General features: G+C 41.3%; 1 long non-coding RNA gene across 1 annotated transcript in view; it reads right to left on the minus strand.

Moving 5' to 3' along the window:
* Positions 1-5228: 5228 nt before the first annotated feature.
* The window catches only part of LOC110291051, a 68474-nt gene continuing 52729 nt past the window's right edge, over positions 5229-20973 (minus strand). Inside the window, exons 3-4 of the long non-coding RNA XR_002377528.2 lie at positions 6894-7006; positions 5229-5718 (exon numbers count right to left, since the gene is read on the minus strand). This is a non-coding gene — a long non-coding RNA (uncharacterized LOC110291051). The remainder of the gene's footprint in view (positions 5719-6893; positions 7007-20973) is intronic.

Consider the following 20973-nt stretch of genomic DNA (forward strand, 5'->3'; position numbering starts at 1 on the left):
GTGCTGGGATTAAAGGCGTGCGCCACCACGCCCGGCTGATTTCCTGGTTCTTGTTCATAGCAAATCACAGAGCAGAGCAGAGATCAAACATGAGAAAGAATGGTTGCCCCAGTTGTGGTTAGAAAAGGAGTTACATTCAAAAGGGATGTATAGGTGGTTACAACTGCATTGTGATGGGAAATCCTTCAGGTTAGGTGGTGGGTCATGGTAGTCACTGATCTGTCTCTCGCTTTGTTGTAAATCTTATGTGTTCTTTAATTTTAAACAGGTTCTACCTGCTGGAAGGAGCTCGGTCCTCTAAATCTGTTCTCACACAGGCGGTCACATGGCAGAGGCACTGGCTTCCCAGAGAATTTGTTATGGGGCAAAAGACCATTTTCACATGTCTGGACTCACAGCTCTGGTAGAGGAGCTCAGGAAACTGGTGTATTTGGCTTTTCAGGCAATTATGGCAGCAAATGTTTTTGAATTTTTATTGTAGAGAGATTGTCTTTACCATATCTTAATGCTATCTAAAATTAATATTGTTGAGCTACCTTCCAAGTGTGGTCTCCATTTTTTGCTTTTTAACTGTATTTTGTAGATACAGAGTCTCATGTAATTCAGACTGATCTCTCACTGGGAAACTGAGAACAACCTCAAACGACTGCTCCTTCTGCTGGACTCAAAAGTGGCTGTGGCCACATCAACTCTTCATTTTTTACCCCATGCTGCTTCTAGGTTTCTGCAAGTACTTTATCTGTCTTGACCAACTTTCAGAATCCTATTGATTGTTCATTGTTTTACAACACTACCCTTTAATTTCATCACTAAGTTTCTTCAATCAAAGGTTTAAACAATTTTCTATTATATTTGAATGGAGTACCTGATACTCAGGGTTTTTTTGTTTGTTTGTTTGTTTGTTTGTTTGTTATTTTTGTATAAAACCTTCAGAGACCATTCTGTGTGCTCTAGGTAAGTTAAGCATGCTTAACCAAGAACAAATGCTTTGTAAATAGTTGCTGTGCTGATGATTTAGGGAATACTGACAAGAAAAATGTTTTTTTTTTTTTTATATTTCTTTCCAGTTCAATCCCCTGCCCATAATTTTTGATTGGCTGAATCCATGTATGCAGGATCTTTATATGGAAAGTTGACTGTACTGAAAAAAAAAAACCACAAACTGTAAATAATAACTAGGTGTGCCTTTTCTCATAGTAGTGTTCCCTTTCTATAAAGAGAGAATTGCTTCTGAGCACTTATCATCCTTGAGATTAAAATTCAGTTAGCACTAACGTCAAAGAAGAGACTATAAATCCTTCACCTCTAAGTCTGAATTAAATTATAGATGAAATGAGAAGGGTTCATTTGTAGGAGGTCCATGGGATCAGGTATTTTTTAACACAATAATTTTAATCCAATCCTTTTTCATAATGCATCCTTTGTGACATTAACAAGATATCCTTAAACCTTTGTGACTGGCTTTCAAGTACCAGTAAAACAGAGCTGTAACGTGACCTATGCCCCAAATAAACATGGCTATTGACTTTTAATGTCCAAATGTTCTGAGAGGCTATCAGCTTCCTGATCTTTGATACTCGTGGGCACAGTTATGACTAATTCATGTGAGGCTATTTTATTTTGGGGTTGCTTTAGGACTCATAGTTTCAAAAAATTTCTATTTTTATTTGTATTCACATTCAGCTTACTATATAATTTCAACTGTGAAGGAATGATGGCATATACACAATTGAAAATATTAGTTGTAAAAATAATTTCCTTACCATTTAACACAATAAGAAAGTCACATTATTGTTCTAAAAACTACCACTATCACCCCCTTTATTCACAGGAACCATGTCTATATTATCTTGTTGCCTGAAAGCTCATTTCAATGTTACATATATAATCTTTTGGGTTTCTTTGAGACAAGTTCTCACCTTGTATCCTTTGCTGCTCTAGAACTCAATATGCAGACCAGGCTAGGCTTGGATGCATAGATATCCATCTGCCTTTACCTGCTCAGTTCTGGGACTAAGGAAATGTGCCACCACACCCAAATGTGTATAAAAATGTTTTGTAAGTACTGGGTGTGTTGACTTAAACCAATCCCACATTTAAGAATGTGTGTGTAAAAGTGGCTCTTCATTTATTTTCTTCCATTCTGTGGTGAACTCTTTTAGATGCAGAAGCTCAGGGCCGGATGCTCTCTGAAGACCACTTTCTTCCAGCTCTGAACCTTGGCTTGGAAGAGACTGCTCAGCAGCACAGAAACACATTGTGCCCTCTGCATTTCCACTTCCATTGCGGTAGTTTCTCAACAGAATTGCTCTACTGATGGGCATCTGGCTCTTTCTGGACGTGATGTCTTCATTTAAAATGTTTGCCTAACAGTTCACTACAGTTTGTGTGGTTTAGAAAATCGATCTGGGATTCCCGACTCGTTTCCCAGTACAGATGCCCTTCAGTCTGTTTAGGGCAGGTCTTCCATCTGCACAAGGTCACTTAAATTTTGAATCCAGTTCTAGGATGCAAGGCTCAGTTATTCTATCTTGCTAATTTCTGTAAATCATGCATTCCAGTCCATCAACCCCACAGTAGATGGAAAGAGTAAAGAGCCTCATATCTGAGAAGAAACAACAAATTCCATAGTTCTGTAAGCACTATTCTTTGAAAACCCGAGGATGCAATTAAGAACCTATGAGTGCCGAAATATATATTTTCATGTATTCTTTTAATCTATCATGCCCTTTAAAGCAGAAAATAATGACAGTTATTTTGACGCCTCTTTTCTTCTTCCTCTGTCTACTCCCACATTCCCTCCTTTTCTTGCCTTTCTTTTCCCTTCCATGGTCTCACATGTGAGCCTTCCTCCTCTGCCTCCTGAGCACTCTATTACAGACATGGGTCACCATAGCAGTTCCATTAGGTCTGTAGTTCTATAAAGGTTGTTGGGGATTTCTTTCTGCTAATGCTTTGACACTTCCTGATTCCACTGGATATAGGAAGCACATGTCAGGCACACAATGCACTAATTATTAATTAATAAGGAGCTATAATTTCACCCTTAAAATAAAAACATCTACTTTACATTATACACACACACACACTCACACACACACACATGTTTTGGAGACAGAGGCTTACAGTGCAGCACAAGCTGGCCTTGAATTAGAGATGCTTCACTCTCAGGTGCTGGGATTACAGGCACATGGCCACCAAAAGTGGTTCCAGTTCCATACAAGGATTTATTTTTTTAATATCCACAAATTTCAGGAACTAGGCTGTGATGTCTTTAATTAATTTAATTAATTACTTATGCAACTTGTGGCGTGCATTCATATCTCTCTCTCTCTCTCTCTCTCTCTCTCTCTCTCTTTGTGTGTGTGTATGCATGTGTACCTTTCCACCCCTATGTATGTGTGCCCACTGGTATGTGAATCAGAGGACAATTTGTGGGAGTCAGTTACCCCCTTCCATAATGGGATTCCTAGTGATCCAGCTCAACTGGTCAAGCTTGGCAGCAGGTGTGCTGCTTTAGCAAAGGGCCATTTGTGTCCAGGTGCCGGAGGGATCCAGGTTACCTGGAGCATCTGGGACTCTGCAGTTAAACCATGGACTTGGAAATGAAAGGTAGGCACACCTTTTCTGGATGCCTTCCAGTATCTTCCTGTGAGTTCAATACAGAGCTCCTGGGCCTGTTTCTCAGGCTGGCTCTGTTTGTAGCTGTGTCCCACGGCTCTCCTCTGACAAAGCTTCACTGCTACCCTTTCTTCACCTTGGGATAATGTGCTGACTCCAGCAGATGACAAAGAGTGTTAAGTAATTAACCTCGTGGCTGCTTTAATGATTGTGTTTCATCATTACATCATTTTGCATGGATCCAGTTTGACTTCTCTCAGCCAGTTTGTTTGCATTGATTTTTTTTTAATGTGCTCATTTTAAAGAATACATGCTGTTTTCTTTGTGGTATCCTGAGCAGCAGTCAATCTCGTGATGCTATATATATATATATATTTTTTTTTTTTCTTTGAGACAGGGTTTCTCTGTGTAGCCCTTGCTGTCCTAGAACTCACTTTGTAGACCAGGCTAGCCTCAAATTCTGAAATCAGCCTGCCTCTGCCTCCCAAGTGCTGGAATTAAAGGTGTGCACCACTACCACCTGGCTTAATACTATTTTATTTTTTTAAATAAAACATTGCTCACAGACTTATAAAGATACCACAATAATGGTGAACTGCCGATTACATAGCCATTCTTAATAGCAAACATGTTGCATTTCTCTAATAGTGAAATACGGACTCAGTGGTTACTGTCGACTTTCCCCTTGTCATTTTGTCTCACAGTGTAGACCAGACTGGCCCGGAACTTGTAGCAATTCTCCTGTCTCAGACTCCTAAGTACTAGACGTATAGGTATGAGCCATTATGCCTGGCTTCATACTTAAAATCGATTGGTTTTTAGGCCTTTGACAGCTCCTGCCAACTCCTAATAATCATAAGTTTTCCTGACAGACAATGCTGGTCGGTAAGACATTTCTCAAAAGAACTGAGCAATGCTCTGCTCTTAGAGCCCCTTCAAGAAGCAACAAAATGGATCACATCTGGCCTTGGCTCATTAAAAATGTCCCTTTCTGACTTTTTTTTTTAATATCATGCAAACACAGTAGGCTGTTCAAGTTGAGCTTGACAATAGCTCTAGCAAACAAATCAGTTTATCGAATGGTCAGAATAGTTCTCTACACAGGGAGGAGAGCTAGGGGAGAGAGGCAGCAAGGGCAGTTTGGATTGTTAACAAAAAGGTAGTAGAGAGGCAAGGGAGGAAGCAGCGCAGTGGGGAAAGAAAGACATGAGCCAACCCAGCCAATACTTTAGTTTAAATGTTTGGACAACAATATTATCTTTAACTGACAGAGGAAACTTTCATTTAAACCTTTGTTCTAATCCAATATTTGTCTTGTAATCAGATATTTCTTAAGTATCATATGCTATAAAGAAACAGATGAGATAGTCCTGACGATTACACTCAGGGCCTCACCAATGCTAGGCAAGTGTTCTCCCACATGTCTCCAGCCTTCTTTTCATTTTGCATTTTGAGACGGGGTCTTGCCCAAGTTGCCCTTGAACTTGAAATCATGTCTCAGTTTTGTTAGCTGTGATTACAGACCTATAAAAACCACAGAGCTTAAAATATTGTCATTTATTCTCAAGAAAAACTTGATATCTATCTGAAGTATATGAACACTCTATAAAGTTGTTAAATTTTCTCTTTATTATACGTAATCTTTTACGCTATGGATCTGAATGCCAGTAACATGGGTGTTTTCAGGATAGGAAGAAGAGGAGGGGAATAAGCCATCCCTTCCTCTCCCTTGCTGTTCCTCCTCTTCTGGTAGCCATGCTCCTGGCTGGGAAGGGTGGTGAAGAGGTGTTGTAAGAGCTACAGAACTACTGGCAGCCCTTAGGCTTGTTGCTTCCCTTCATGACCTTCGATCCTTTTCTAAATCCAGCAGACATCTGACTCCCTGGCATGATCGTCACACTCACGGTCAGAACAACAGCACACAAGCTGGCACTGATGCTGGGAATTCTGAGTCACTCCTCCGGGTTCTTCCTGGTGTGGGTGTGAGTGTCCGAAGAGGGAGAAAGAGCAGTCTGTCAGGTGAGCTCATCGCTGTCATCATCAGCAACTTCCCGAGAGGCTGTGCGGTGTCATTGAAAAGAGCATCTGCCAGGCTCCCTGATACAATAACCCCTGTCTCAGTATATGGCCTTGAGAAGGTTAGTGAAGTCCATAGAGCCTCAAGGTAAAAGTGAAAGTGTAAAAGTTATCCCCAAGGTAGCATGAAAAGATACATGTCTAATGTATGGGCAATATTATGCAGTGGTTAGCTTGGAGATGCAAGGTGCCCACAGCCTCATGAGTTAAATGCCTTATCCCAGAACTGGTTACAAGCTAAAACTATACTAAGCAAAACAGGGACTCCACCTGCTCCTGCCTCTGGAGTGCTGGGATCAAAGTAGACATATTCCATGCTAGGGTTCTTTCAGTTCATTGGCGGGGGCGGGGGGGGGGGTTGTGGAAACTTGAGGAGGTGGGATTTAGTTGGAGGGAAGTAATCACTCATGGCTTCCTGTGGAAGACTGAATCTTCCCCTCTCCCTTCCTTTTCTCTGAGTCCTGTTTTCCATGAGATGAGACCCTGCTCATGTCCCACCGCTGTCATGCCCAAGTCTGTAAGACCAAGAATCTGAAGAGAAGCACCCGAAATCTTGAGCTCCAGCAGGTCCTCTCTAAGTTTGTGTTGGTCAGCCTGTTATACATTCTGTATATGCAGATCAAGGCAAAGCAGAAAGATTTCATAACACCATATGGATCATATAAGGCATTTTAGATGCTTTTAAATGCTTATAGCTTCTATAGTTGTAGGAATATTGGTTATGGCTACAATATAATAGAAAAAGGAATGACTCATGAAATAGAGGACTATTCATTTGGACAGTGTGAAGATAGGGTATGTAAGACACATAGTGTGTCCCCGGAGTGTCTGTTATCTAGAAGGAAAGATTGTTCATAAGCCAAGTTGGATGTAAAAATGTATACACAAAAGCAGCGCCATGGCCATTCAGTGCAGACTGAACCCGGGGAAGGCTTACTAGAAGGAAGGCAAGGCGTGCCACTTCCAGCTTGTGTTGAGTCTCCATTGTGAGACTACTCCAGACATTTGCATATGGAACAGGAACCTGCAGAGAGAAGAGGCTGAGTCGAAGCAGAGAGGCAGGAACCTGTAGATGAGGCATGGATGGAAGCAAATACCTCAAGTTGAAGCCATATCCTAACAGAGGTGGAGTCACTTTTAGGATGTGCCTAATAATAACACCATGGGCATTCTCATGGAAAATGTATAATGCTTACTTATTTTTCTACTGCAGACACTTCATGAACTTTATTCCATGGAAGTCTTTAAGATGAATAATATTCTTTTGAGAATTTTTTTCTCTGTTCAAAGACTCATACATGGATCCTTTCTGAAAAAAAAATGAGATTAGACTTTTATTTATTTATCTAAAAGACCACAGAATCCTTCATTTTCTCTTTTTTTCCCTCTCCCTCCTCTTTCTTCATTTATTACTTTCAATGATAAAAATTTAAGCTTTGTAACTAGGTCATTTGGAACTGGAAGCTTTTAGGGAAAAAAATGAATGTAATAAAACACAGTGACTGATGTTACTGTATCAGACTTACCTATGGGTACCAATTTGAGCAATTGATAACTAGGGGAGATCATAGGGAAATGTATCCCTAATCCCCCGAGCCACCTACACTCAAAATGTTAGTTTCTGTAATCTCTCTCTCTCTCTCTCTTTCTCTCTCTCTCTCTGTATGTGTATGTGTATATGTATGTCTCACACCAATTATCTCAACACAGGACTCACTTGCAGGGTTGGTTATATATGTATTAGAGGACTGAAAGAGCACAGGGACACTCACACAGAGAGAGGCATGGAAGGAAAGAGTCCCACACACAGTGCGAGGGAAGAGGTTGTGTGGACCTAGCCACTGTGAATCCGTGAAGCTGTAGTGAAGGCACTGGGGAGAAGCAGCTGCCTGGACATGCTGCTTCCTTAGGAGGGCATAGCCCGCTGGAGCAGGAATCCAGACTTAGATGATGCTAGTGCTCTGAGTACCACCGTGCTGGCAGAGATGGAAAGGAGTGGCACCCAGAACCAGCTGTTAGAAACAAGCAGAACTTTGGGGGTAGAGATGGGCAGCTGGGTGACACATCCTTGGATAGTAGGCAAACCGTAGGGGAATTGACCTGATCTGCCTCCTTTCTGACTCTTCCAGTCTCTCTGTAGTATTTCTCATTGGAAGATCCTAGCCCAAGTGCTTATGGTAATGGCAGTGTCTGCAAATTTAGCCTCAGTATCCAGGTTCAGTCTAGAGGGATGGATGGATCCAGACATCATAACTGGTCAGCACGATATGTACACAATTCACCAGAACTTACCATCAGGGCAGAGTTTCAAATCCACATCCCAAGTTCTCATTTAGAGGTTTTAGAGTAGGGTCCCAAGATCTTCCTTTTTGAAAAGTAGCATCAAATAATCTAGTGTAGAATGTCTACAAGTACTCTTTCAGAAATGCTGTTTCTCTCTGCCTCTCTCTGCCTCTGTCTCTGTCTTTACCTTTGTCTCTGTCTGTCTGTCTCTGTCTGTCTGTCTCTCCCCCTTTCTCTCTCTCTCTTTCTCTCTCTCTCTCTCTCTCTCTCTCTCTCTCTCTCTCTCTGTGTATGCACATGTGCATATACATGTGATTAGATACCAGAGGCTGACACTGGTTATCTCCCTCAATTTCTCTCCAATTTATTTTCTGAGGTTCTGAGGTAGGTTCTGTCCCTGATGTTGAAGCCCACAGATGTCAACAGTTTATCTATCCACCTTGCCCTACTTTGTCTTTTGTAGGTAGACTATGTATTTTAGTTAGGGTTTTACTGCTGTGAATAGACACCATGACTAAGACAAGTTTTTTTTTTTTATTTTTTTTAAAGATTTATTTGTTTGTTTTATGTTAATACATTGTCTCTCTCTTCAGACACACCGGAAGAGGGCATCGTATTCCATTATAGATGGTTATGAGCCACCTGTGGTTACTGGGAATTGAACTCAGGACCTCTGGAAGAACAGTCAGTGCTCTTAACCATTGAGACATCTCTAGCCCCTCAAGGCAAGTCTTATAAAGGACAACATTTAATTGGGGCTGGCTTACAGGTTCAGAGGTTGAGTCCACTATCACCAAGATGGGAGCATGGCAGCATCCAGGCAGGCATGGAACAGAGCTGAGAGTTCCAAATCTTCATCTGAAAGCTGCTAGTGAAGTTCCAGGCAGCTAGGATGAGGATCTTAAAGCCCAGGCCACAATGACTCACCTACTCCAACAAGGACACACCTCCAAATAGTGCCACTCCCTGGGCTAAGCATATTTAAACTATTTTATTCCACTCCTTGGTCCCCATAGGCTTGTTCAAACAAATGAGTCTATGGGGGCTATATCTAGCCACAGCATAATAAAAAAGTACATTTAGTCCAAGTTCCAAAGTCCCCATAGTCTATAGCCGCCTCATCAATGTTAAAATTCCAAAGTTCAAAGTATCTTCTGAGAACCATCCAATCACTTAACTGTAATCCCAAACCAAGAAAAGAAACCAGCTGGGCAGAGTCCAAACACTGCATCTTCATGTCTGATGTCAAAGCAGTTTTCAGACCTCCAACTCCTTTTTCATCTTTGTTGACTGCAATAAAGTTCTTTTACTGGGCTGCTTCCACTCTGTTAGCAGCTTTCCTCAGGAGATATCCCATGACATCTTGAAAATTGTGGGGTCTCCAAGGCAGCCTCAATGTTACAGCTTTTTGTGTCAATGTCTGGGATCCACACTTGCTCTTCTTGGCTCCTCCAAAGGGCTGGCATCACTTCTCCAACTCTGCCCTCTGTAGCACTCAAGTTGCTCCGGTTGATCCATTCCACTGGTGCTGCTGTTCTTGGTGATCATCCCATGGAACTGTTGTGCCAGGGAAATGTTAGTGATCCCCAAGAATACACACAAGAGCCAATCTGATGCAACTCACAGCAGGGTCTTTATTCTATTCGTTCCCCCCATGCCCCCACCCCCTATTATGCAGGATGGTTTTGGTGGTGGGGGAGCACTGAATGTCTATAGGGGCAAGACTTTATAGTAAGAAGCAAGCTGGGAATACGTGTGCAAGCATCTAATTGGAAAGCTGCTGTGGCCTTTAACATAATTGGCTGGTGCTGGGAGTCATATCCTAAACTTAACTTCTGCTCTCTTCTGCATTGGTCGTCATTAGGCAGGGGGTGGGCTTGTAACCTGAGGGTGCAGGTTTGTTGGGGGAATAACCAGGAGACACTGGTCTGGATGGGGGTGTAACCTGGAGACTCTGATCTTGTTGGGGGATTAGCCTAGAAACGAGTTAGGCTCAGGTTTTGCTGGGGAGCAACTAATGTTAGATACCAGCCAGTTAGTCTACCTGAGTTCAAACTTAGGTCTGGTTCTCTAAAATGGAGTCTGAATTTCAAAGCTTTGGCATCTCTGTACTGGCATCTCCAATACCCTGGGATCTTCTGCTGCAGCTAGGCATCACCAATAACCTCTTATAGGCTCTCTTCATGGTGCCAAGCCTCAAATACTTTGCATGACCCCTTCAGTCTTGGGAAGTCAACTGCAATTGAAGCTGTACTTGCACCAATGGCCTTCCAGCTGTTCTTCATGACCCCTTTATGCCTTCAAAACCAGTACCACCTGGGTGACTTTTAATCACCCCTAACTTCTTAGCTCCAGCTAACTAGCATCATCTATTGTCCCTGTAGTCCCTTCTATTTTTCACACTAAAGCCAGAGCCACATGGCTGAAGCAGCTGAGTTCTGCTGCTTGTAGAAGATGGAACATGGCCATCTTGTTCTAGTACATTATCACTAACTTCCTCTTTCCCAACTCCTTCACTGCCTAAGTTTGACTGTCCTGGATCTTGACTTTGAACTCAAAGATCTGTATGCTTGTCTCCTGGGATTAAAGATGTGTATCATCATGCCTGGATTTCAGCTGTTCTTCACCTAGAACTTGCTGTGTCTCAGGCTGGCCTTGAACTCAGAGATCCACTTGGCTTTATCTCCTGGAATGAAAGGTATGTACCATCATGCCTGGATTTAAATTTAGCTGGATAGGATCTTGCCCCAAGGAGACCACTTCTCCTGGTACCCCTTTAATACTCAAATCATATATTTTATATTTTTCTTTCTAAACTTGCTATGCTTATTTAAAATGCTATTCATGAGACTTAACCAGAGAACAAGGTCTATGATGGCCGTTTTTGAGACTTCCTTTGTCAATGCAATTAATCTGAGTCTCTTTACCTTAGTCTCAGGCAGACTATTCAGCCAAGGGCAAAAAGCAGCCATGTTCTTCACCAAAATACTACAAAAACCACTTCTAGGCCACATATGGAACTTCTTCTCCACTGAAACCACTTGGGCCAGGTCTGCACAATTCAAATCACTCTCAGTAACAAAATCTTCTATGTTCCTACCTAGATGGCCCAATAAGTCCCATTTAAAGCATTCCACTGTTTTCTAAATCCAAAGTCCCCAAATCTACATTCCTGCAAACAAAAGCATGGTCAGGCCTATCACAGCAATACCCCAGTCCCTGGTACCAGCTTCAGTCTTCGGGTTTTGAACAGACACAAGGACCAAGGCAAGTCTTATAAATGACATTTAATTGGGACTGGTTTATAGGTTCAGAGGTTGAGTCTCTTATCATGAAGATGGGAACATGGCAACATATAGGCAGGCATGGTGCAGTCAGAGCTAAGAGTTCTACATCTTCATCTGAAGGCTGATAGTGGAAGACCAGACCGAGTTCCAGGCAGCTAGGATGAGTGTCTTAAAGCCCAAGCCCACAGTGACACACCTACTCCAATAGGGTCACACCTCTAAATAGTGCCACTTCCTGGGCCAAGCATTTTCAAACCATGACACTATGTGTGCTTGACTTTTACATGGGTGTTAAGTCTATGAACTGGGTCTTAACATTGCTGTTTTTCTAGGTCTAATCTGGTGTCTTTAAGCTGAGTCCCTTGAATCAAGTTACAACAAGAGTTTATAAAGAACTCAATACTAGCTCAAACAATTCCCTAACAATTCACTTCAAAAATTTCCATTAAAAATACTTGAAATGTGAGTCCCAGTATCCAGGAAACAGAGGCAAGAAGCTTGCCAGAGATTTGAGGGCAGCCTGATCTACTTAGACAGTTAGGGCTACATATCAATACGGTTAAAAACACAGAACTTGAGAAATGTCCTCACAGAATCTTCAAAGCAGCAGCTGAACATTTTGACCCTCTTGATATCCAGTGTCTCTTATTTTCCCATCCATGTGCACTCACACAGTGATTTAGTACCAGGAAAGTATTTATAAATTGACAAGAACTCATGTAATTTCTTTTATCACAGCAAGATAAAGGAACTAATGCCTTGATTTCTATTTGTCTTGGTTGTTGGGAAGCTCAGAATCCTTTACTAGAATCTCATCCAAACACAGCCCCCCTTTTTTTTCCTGAAAGGTTTCTCTGTGCAGCCCTGGCTGACCTGAAACTCACTCTGTAGACCAGGCTGGCCTCGAATGCAGACATCTGCCTGCTTCTGCCTCCCGAGTTCTGGGATTAAAGGCATGTTTCACCATCAAAGCCTTCGCTTTGAACCATTTTATTTTTATATATTTAAATTAATGATGTAAATATATATATTAAATTACTGTCATGTGTTTAAAGGTATTTTTGGATATAGGACCATGAAGTTTATCACTGATTAACTCAAAGTATTAAAAAAAGCCAAAGTTCCTTTTCTGTAGGGGAGGCACCTACTTCAACAGCTATGGGAAGTGCGTGTTCTTACCAGTGAATGAATTACTATTTCACAAAGCTGGGCATAATAAGCCCTGAGGCTTCTGCATATGTTATAATCCATGCAGCAAGTCCATTTGAGAGTTTCTATCTTAAAAAAAATATCTATTTAATTTTACTCACTCTGTCTCTCTTTCTGTATATGCAAATTGGGTGCTCAAAGGTCATGCTGTGCATGTAGAGATCAGAGGACAAACTTGTAGAGTTAATTCTCTTGATGATGTGGGGCTTTGGGGTTGAACACTGGTAGGTGTTGAACACCAGCCTTGGTGGCATGTGCCTTTGCTCAGGGAGATATCTTGTTGGTCATACTTTAAAAAAAAAGTATATATATATATATATATATATATATATATATATATATAAAAAATTTCTACAGCTTTAAAAATTGTATCTAGGAAATGTGGGATTCATGGGAAGACATTATTTTTCTAAGAGTGAATGATCACAGAAAATTCTGTAATAACCTGCTCTAAATAAATACACTGTCTTTAATTGTGCTTATCACAGAGACATTGAATTATTTTTGTCTTTGTGGAATTTAATTTGTGAGCATACATTGTGTACAATATTCAAGAATGCACTTAAACATCAAAAAAAAAAAAAACCACTCAGAACTGTACTGGCTGGTTTTGTGTCAACTTGACACAGGCTGGAGTTATTACAGGGAAAGGAGCTTCAGGTGAGGAAATGTCTCCTTGAGATTCAGCATAAGGCATTTTCTCAATTAGTGATCAAGGGGGAAAGGCCCTTTGTAGGTGGTACCATCTCTGGGCTGGTAGTTTTGGGTTCTATAAGAAAGTAGACTGAGCAAGCCAGGGGAAGCAAGCCAGTAAAGAACATCCCTCCATGGCCTCTGCATCAGCTCCTGTTTCCTGGCCTGCTTGAGTTCCAGTCCTGACTTCGCTAAGTGATGAACAGCAACGTGGAAGTGTAAGCTGAATAAATCCTTTCCTCCCCAATTTACTTCTTGGTCATGATGTTAGTGCAGAAATAGAAGCCCTGACTAAGACACAGGACACTTGTTTTATAATTGTTTTTTTTTTTGGATGATCCTTGAAAGTGGTTCTCTTTAACAAAGAAAACCATGTAATTACTTCTGCATTTAAATGGTTTCCCATGGTGATTGTGATGGACCCACTGAACAGGACCTCTCATTCTGCAGACCACATTATGTTTTTTTGTCAGCAGAACAACCAACAGGAGATAGATGAGCCAATATAGACTGAGTGCTTTTAACTGACACAAATAGTGTAATCTAGGGCAATATGCAACTTCCAGAGTCACTGTCCACCTCAGAGAGAAAGTACTTCCTACTTTTACTTCCTACTTCCTATTTCTTTCTATTTATTCTGCTTCCTCCTTGTCACGGAAGCAGTCTTGCTGAGTGTGGTGGTTGGCCTGTACTGTCAACGTGATTGGATAGAGAAGAAACCAGAGGATTAGTAAAGGACACGTGAACCTTTCATTAAATAAAATGGCATTTTTTTCACAAATGAAAATATCACATAGCTAGTTATAGAAACCACTTCAATACTGCTCAGTTCCATTAGGATGGCCATCTTGGCACAACGGAAGTTCCCTTAGTGTTGACACCTGCACTACCAACCAATTACATTTTTAAAAAGATTGAGCTTTATTTTTTGAATTACATATGTGATCGTGTGTGTGAGTGTCTGTGCATGTCTGAGTGAAGGTACTGAAGACAGTACTGCATTCCCTGGAGATGGAGCTACAGATGGTTGTGAATCAGACAGTGTGAGTGTTGACAACTGAACTCTGGTTCTCTGCAAGAGAGCAAGTAGTCGGGCTCTTCAGTATTCAGTAATCTACCCAGACCTTCAACTGCATTTGTTCATTTATGATAAAGAGAAAGACTTGGGTGGAATTTAAACTAGAAGGAAAAAGCCCATACTTTTGACACAAGCTAGAGTCATGTGAGGAGGAGGAATCTCAATTGAGAGGACATCCCATCAGATCAGCTTCTAGGCAAGCCATTTTTTTCTCGATGGATTATTGATGTGCAAAAGCCTGGTGCATTGTGGGTGGTGCTATCCATGGCTAGGTGGTCCTGTGTTTCATAAGAAAGCATGTGTAACTGAAACAGGAGCCACATTGTACTAACGAGATGTACTGGCTGGTTTTGTGTGTCAACTTGACACAGGCTGGAGTTATTACAGAGAAAAGAGCTTCAGTTGAAGAAATGCCTGTATGAGATCCGGCTGTAAGGCATTTTCTTAGTTATTGATCAAGCTGGAGAGGGGAAGAGCCCATTGTGGGTGGTGCCATCCCTGGGCTGGTAGTCTTGGTTCTATAAGAAAGCAGGCTGAGCAAGCCAGGGGAAGCAAGTCAGTAACATCCCTCCATGGCCTCTGCATCAGCTCCTGCCTCCAAGTTCCTGCCCTGTGTGAGTTCCTGTCCTGACTTCCTTTGGTGATGAACAACAACATGGAAGTGTAACCTGAATAAACCTTTTTCTCCCCAACTTGCTTCTTGGCCATGATGTTTGAGCAGGAATAGAAACCCAAAGACAGAGAGTAAATTTGTTTCCAAAACCTGATGCATTCTGCAAACCACGGTATTTTTCAACCTAACCTGAACTGGTGACTCCATGATGTATGCCTACCTGTTTGCCTTGTTAAACTCTGATTGCCCCTTTGCTTTACGGAAATGTTTTCCAGATATGTTGATAACTCTCTTGCCACGTGATGCATTCTTCCTCTATCTACCCCACAGGCAGCCTTGGGCCCTGAGTCCCCTACTCCTCTAGCCAGGTGCTAACAGCCAACTATCTTGACAGCTGTTCCCTATCAACCTTAACCATTCCCTATAAAAGAGACCTCGAAAGCCAGTGAGCGGCTGCTCTCTGAAATCCCAATGGGGAGAGGCTGGACAATTCTAAATACAGCTTCCTTTAATCAGTCCTGGAATTGTTCCCCCCACCCTTCCCTCCCCTCAGGTCTAGCAGATAGAGCAAGTCTAACAGGGTTTATAGTTGAGGTCTCTGCTTCATTTCCTGCCTCCAGATTCTTGTTTTGAGTTCCTGTTCTAACATCCCTCAGTGATGGATTGTTATGGAAGACAAAATTAACCCTTTCCTGCCCAAGCTGCTTTTTTTGGTCATGATGTTTTATCACAGCAAACCTAAGATATACCTATATATACATTATGGTCTAAGACCTGCATATGAGGGAGAGCAAGGTTTAATTTTTTTTCTGAGTTTGAACTACTGTGTAAAGCACACACTGAGTGTGTGCCTGGGAGGGGAGTTCCAGAGTTAGTTAGATTATGACCCAGTCAGTGCTTTAACCCAGCGATAGAGAGGTCTATTGGGAGGTGGGGGGATTGTGCCCTCCCTGATCACATGGTGGTCCTGGGTTGTACGAGAGAGTATGCAATACAAAACAAAGGACAACAGAATATATAAAACAAAAGTATTCTTCCTGCTCTTGGGAGACAGACAGACAGACAGACAGAGACATCCACACTCAAATAAAACATAGAAAAGAAAGTGAGTTCCACTGCAATTGTTAATAAACTCCTGAAGCCTAGAGAAGTGCATCGAATGTGTTTACTCTGCAGTACGTACATGTCAAGAATTAGAGACCCACTCTCTCCCTCACCCACCTCGTTCTGCTGTTACAGGTTCAGCTAAATGTATCTTCTTTGCTTCCATCCTATGCTACCCCTTTCTTCTATATACTGCCTAATAGTAACTATCCATCCATCATTTGTGCTTTAAGGGTATTATGTACTTCTTGTTTACATTTGTTTTGATGTAATTAGATACTTTGGTAAATCCTACACAATAGGATTTAACCTCTTCCTGAGAACACAGGAGCTTGTGAAATAATTACATTAGGGGTAAAGTTGAATGAAATGAATGAATGAACTGGATTCCCTATGTCTCTGTCTCTCTGTCTCTGTCTGTCTGTCTGACTCTGTGTGTCTGTGTTTATTTGCTTGTTTTGAGAAAGGGTGTCACTATGTAGCCCTGGGTGGTCTGGAACTTGGATTGTAGACCTAGGTGGCCTTGAACTCAGAGATCTGCTTGCCTCTGCCTCCAGAGGGCTGAGATTAAAGGTGTATGCTGCTGCTTCTGGCTGGGGATCTGATAAAGTATGGTTGTGAATTGTTACAGAGCCACAACCATTGCTTTTCTTTGTCTTGGATGTTGACCTGAGCTCAAGTATGCTTTCCCTGGCATTTTGGCTTCCTTCTTTCTCAAGCTCATCTCATTGCCATGTGGCTGCTTGTCTGCCAAGCAGCTGAACATGCCAGCTTAACTCCAATGGCTTAGCTGTTAAAACTTCATTTTCTCCTCCAGACATACCCAGGGATCTTCTGTAAGCCCTAATAAATAGTTTTCAAACTTAAAACAACAACAGCACAAACAATGCTGACTCATTTTATGTTAGAATATGGCAATCCAGACATAGTTTCTATATAGCATTAAGTTTCACTTTTCTTGCTAGAATTTTAAAACTGACAATTCGGTTGATGAGATGGCTTTACCAGGTAAGTCATCATGACCTAAAGTCAGTCCCCAGAACCCACAGTGGAAGGAAAGAACTGACTCCTAAAAGTTGTCCTCTGACTTCCATGTGTGCATCCACTCCATGTGTGTGATGGTGTGTATGTGTGTTAGTGTGTGTGTTTGTTTGTGTGCATGTGTGTATTCTTTCCTATGAAATAGGATCCAATTAAATGGTTCCTCTGTATCAGGTACAAGGCAGCCATTCAGTAGGAATAGTAACCTTGTCCCAAATCATATTGGCAAGGCTGTAATGAGCCCAGGACACAGGCCTCCAGGTACTGTTTTCAGATATGCAATTTCAGCTTCCGTGTTTCACTATGTTTCTTAGTTAATAGAAATATTAATTGATAATTCTCCCCAAATCTGAGCCCAACAGGTCTGAACATTTACAGATAAAAATCATGTGACTCAAATAGGAAAACACTCCCAGACGTGTTATTAAAAAAAAAAAAAAAAAGGAAAACTGAATATTAGAAGAGGAGGAGGAGGAACAAAAACAAGAAGAAAAAGAGGAGGAGAAGGAGGAAGAGGAAGAAGAAAAAGAACAAGAAGAAAAGAAGAAGAAGAGGGGGAGGAGAAGGAAGAGAACAAGGAGGAGGAGGAAGAGGAGGAGGAGGAGGAGACATACAAAAGAAGGCAAAAAATAGTTGCTGCAATGACAAAACATAAGGATGCAAGAGAAAGAACTGGTGGATAATTTTTTTCTGACAGGTACAAAAGGAACTTGTAGATTTATCTGTTGCTTTAAAACCTGTTGGACTCAGAGGTGGAGACTCTGAAACAAATTTCTGGTGGATTCGAATTAATTCATCCTACAAGCTTATAGAAAAAAGGAAGAGTTCTAATCTGTTGAATGTTTACTTCTAGTCTGTTTGTTGTAGGGGACTGTGATCACAGAGGTCTTGAGCTTGAGCTAGTTGTTCCTTGATGATGTATTGACAGCTGATTTTTTAGGAGTGAAAAATCGCCTTAAACTGTGTGTCCTGATTTTCTCATTTGTTTTCAAGTTAAGTATAGCAGTTAGAAATTAACTACAGTCTCGGCATTGATCAAGGACTCTCAGACCTGCAATTACTTAATGGCAAACTTGGATTGTAGTAAATTGACCCATATTTCACTTCCATGGCCTACATTTTTAGTTCAGCTGAATCCTATAATGGAGTGTAGTTATGCCACACAGCAGAAAGCAAGTGTGTGCCAAGAATGCAGGACAAAGCTGGCCCATGCAGACTCTCCACCCTGTTAATGGAAAGACAGTTCTGGTAAGTCATTAAGTTAGAGCTCTCAGCTAGTGAGAAAGAACATAGTGGAGTCCCATAGCCTTACATTGTGAAATCCAAACAACTAGGAAAAGAGGAAGTATTTTTAAAATTCAAAATCTGACCTGACCTTGCTCAACACGAGAACTCAGCAGACAGCAGAAGCTGTACTGAACTGACAGGTGACTTTTACATGTTGTCAAGATTTGTGTATTTTCCTCTTGTGGTATTTACAGAACCACTGGCATGTTTGATAACAAGAGTTATCAGGGTTTTAAAGAAAGGGTTTCTCCCTGTAGTCCTGGCTGTCCTGGAACTGGGCTTTTGACCTTCCTCTGCCTTGAGAGTACTGGGATTAAAGGCATGTGCCCCCAACATCTGGGTGAGTTGACAGTTTTAGGTGACTCTTGGCAGTACACTGGTGAGAAATTATAAATTTATGTAGCAAATATAGTAATAAGACTTTTGAGCTTTCTGCTCCCTACATTGCTTTTGATGTATTCCCCTTTCTAAAGCTCTTTAACTTATCTATAGTTCTATCCTTGTTAATTGAAATTGACATTAGGAAGTCAACTTAAAGAATGTATTTTTACAAAATCCTCTCTCTGTCTCTGTCTCTCCCTCCTTCCCTCTCTCCTTCCCCCCCTCTCTCTCACACACCCCTTTATTTTCTATTTTACATTTCTCATTACCATTTACATTTTGCACACTGAGAACACTTGGCAACACTTGATGCAGAAAGCACATGGTTACCATGGGGATTAGGAGCTATTCCAGGTCCATCTAACCTCTTTTTTTTACTGCGGGTAATTTATTCTTACACCTTGTGCTGGATAGTTTTATGTCAACTTGACACAATCTAGAGTCATTTGAAAGGATGGAGCCTCAATTGAGAAAATGCCTCCAATAATATCCAGCTACAGGGAATTTTCTTAGTGATTGCACCAGGAGCCAGCCTATGGCCTCTGCATCAGTTCCTGGCTCCAGGTTCCTGCCCTGCTTGAGTTAAAGATCTGACTTCCCTCAGTGATGCACTATTACCTGGAAGTGTAAGCCAAATAAATCCTGTCCTCCTCATATTCCCTTTGGTCATGGTGTTTCACCAGAGCAATAGTAACTCTAAGACACAATGGAGTTGCTTCCTGGGACAGATTCTACGCCTTTATAGTTATTTAATGCCATTGGTCCACAAAGGAAGTGGTATCTTATTCCTGTAACTATTTATCTCAACTAATAATGCTGTACTACTAACGACCAGAATTATCTATTATACACACACACACACACACACACACACACACACACACACACACAAATACATACATACATACATACATACATACATACATACACGGTCTGTTTTGCTCTCAAAGCCTTTCTTTGATGACTGTGTTACTAATGAGGATTAGTAGACTGAGAGGGAGTTAGATTCTTGTACCTGACAGCTTTGGTCAGTTTCTTTATCTTTCCCATTTATGGAGTACAAGAGTTGGTTCAGGGTTGATGCCAAAGGGTAAGCAGCAATTCTGCCTCTCTCAGTTCCCCTGGCACCTTTGGCATGCATTCCCAGAACTATCATAGAGACAAAGGAGGCTGTTGAGCTCTTGCTGTTGTTGTATAGACTAGGGAGAAGAGCAAAAGAGGAAGTCTCACTCTCATATGCTGGACTCAGGTGACTACATCTCATTGTTAGTTTTACCATAGTCATTCTCATGTCCAGTTCAATTTAAGAACTTTGTTGCTTATGGAAGAGGGAAAGTGGGTGCTGAATGCCAAGTAGCAGTCTAAGTTTGAGTGTTACCATCCCCCTTATCTTACAATGGGGAGACTGAGTCCTACAGGGTTAATTTGATTTGCTGGAGCTCAGAGCCAGGATTCAAACTCAGGTCACCCCAGCTTCAGCGTTCTTAAGTTCTACTTTGAAGTGCTTCTACTTTAAAACAACTACTTCAATCTATTCTATCCTGTCTACTAAATTAGTGAAAAGAAACCCTTCCCAAGTTGCTAGGTCAACCTACGCAAACAATGGAGCTCTTTATTTCAACTGGCCTTGCTGGCAAAGGGACTGATGTAGGTATCTACTTGTGCAATGAAACCTTTAACTTTTGCTGATCTTTTTCATAGGTGGATTCACAGAATTACTGACAGGGTTATACAACTGGCTGGTAGACAGATTAAAGTCTTTATTTTCAGCTTCTGCTTATTGAGGGTTGTGACAAGTTTAAACTTCACTGGGACTCGCCTTGCTGTCCTTGGGATGGTTCAGATTTTACAGCAGATACTGAAGGGACAAAAGTTGTCTTAGGGCCAGTAAGAACAAGTGGAAAACACAACCTCATTGAGAAGAAGTCACTGTAACCTTGTGATCTTTTTCTTCTAATTATATATTTAAGGCAGCTTAGGGCATTGCTTCTAAGTACTTTGCAAACTATTATTGCTGGTTAACCAATGATTCTGTACTATCACATGGGAGTGAAGGTCCAATTTGTGTAACTCATCATGTGTCAGGCCTCCTTGACTTCCCTCCTTCTGTCTCTTTTTGTCTTCCTCTGGCCTTCCTCCATTCCATCCCTCAAGGCTTATTTATTTATTTATTTATTTATTTATTTATTTATTTTATGGTAGTCTAGAGTATTGTTTTTTCTTTTTCTTTTCTTTTTTTTTTAAATTACGTGTTTTCCTCAATTACATTTCCAATGCTATCCCAAAAGTCCCCCATACCC

Source organism: Mus caroli, chromosome 1 (assembly GCF_900094665.2).
Source record: "Mus caroli chromosome 1, CAROLI_EIJ_v1.1, whole genome shotgun sequence".
NCBI lineage: Eukaryota > Metazoa > Chordata > Mammalia > Rodentia > Muridae > Mus > Mus caroli.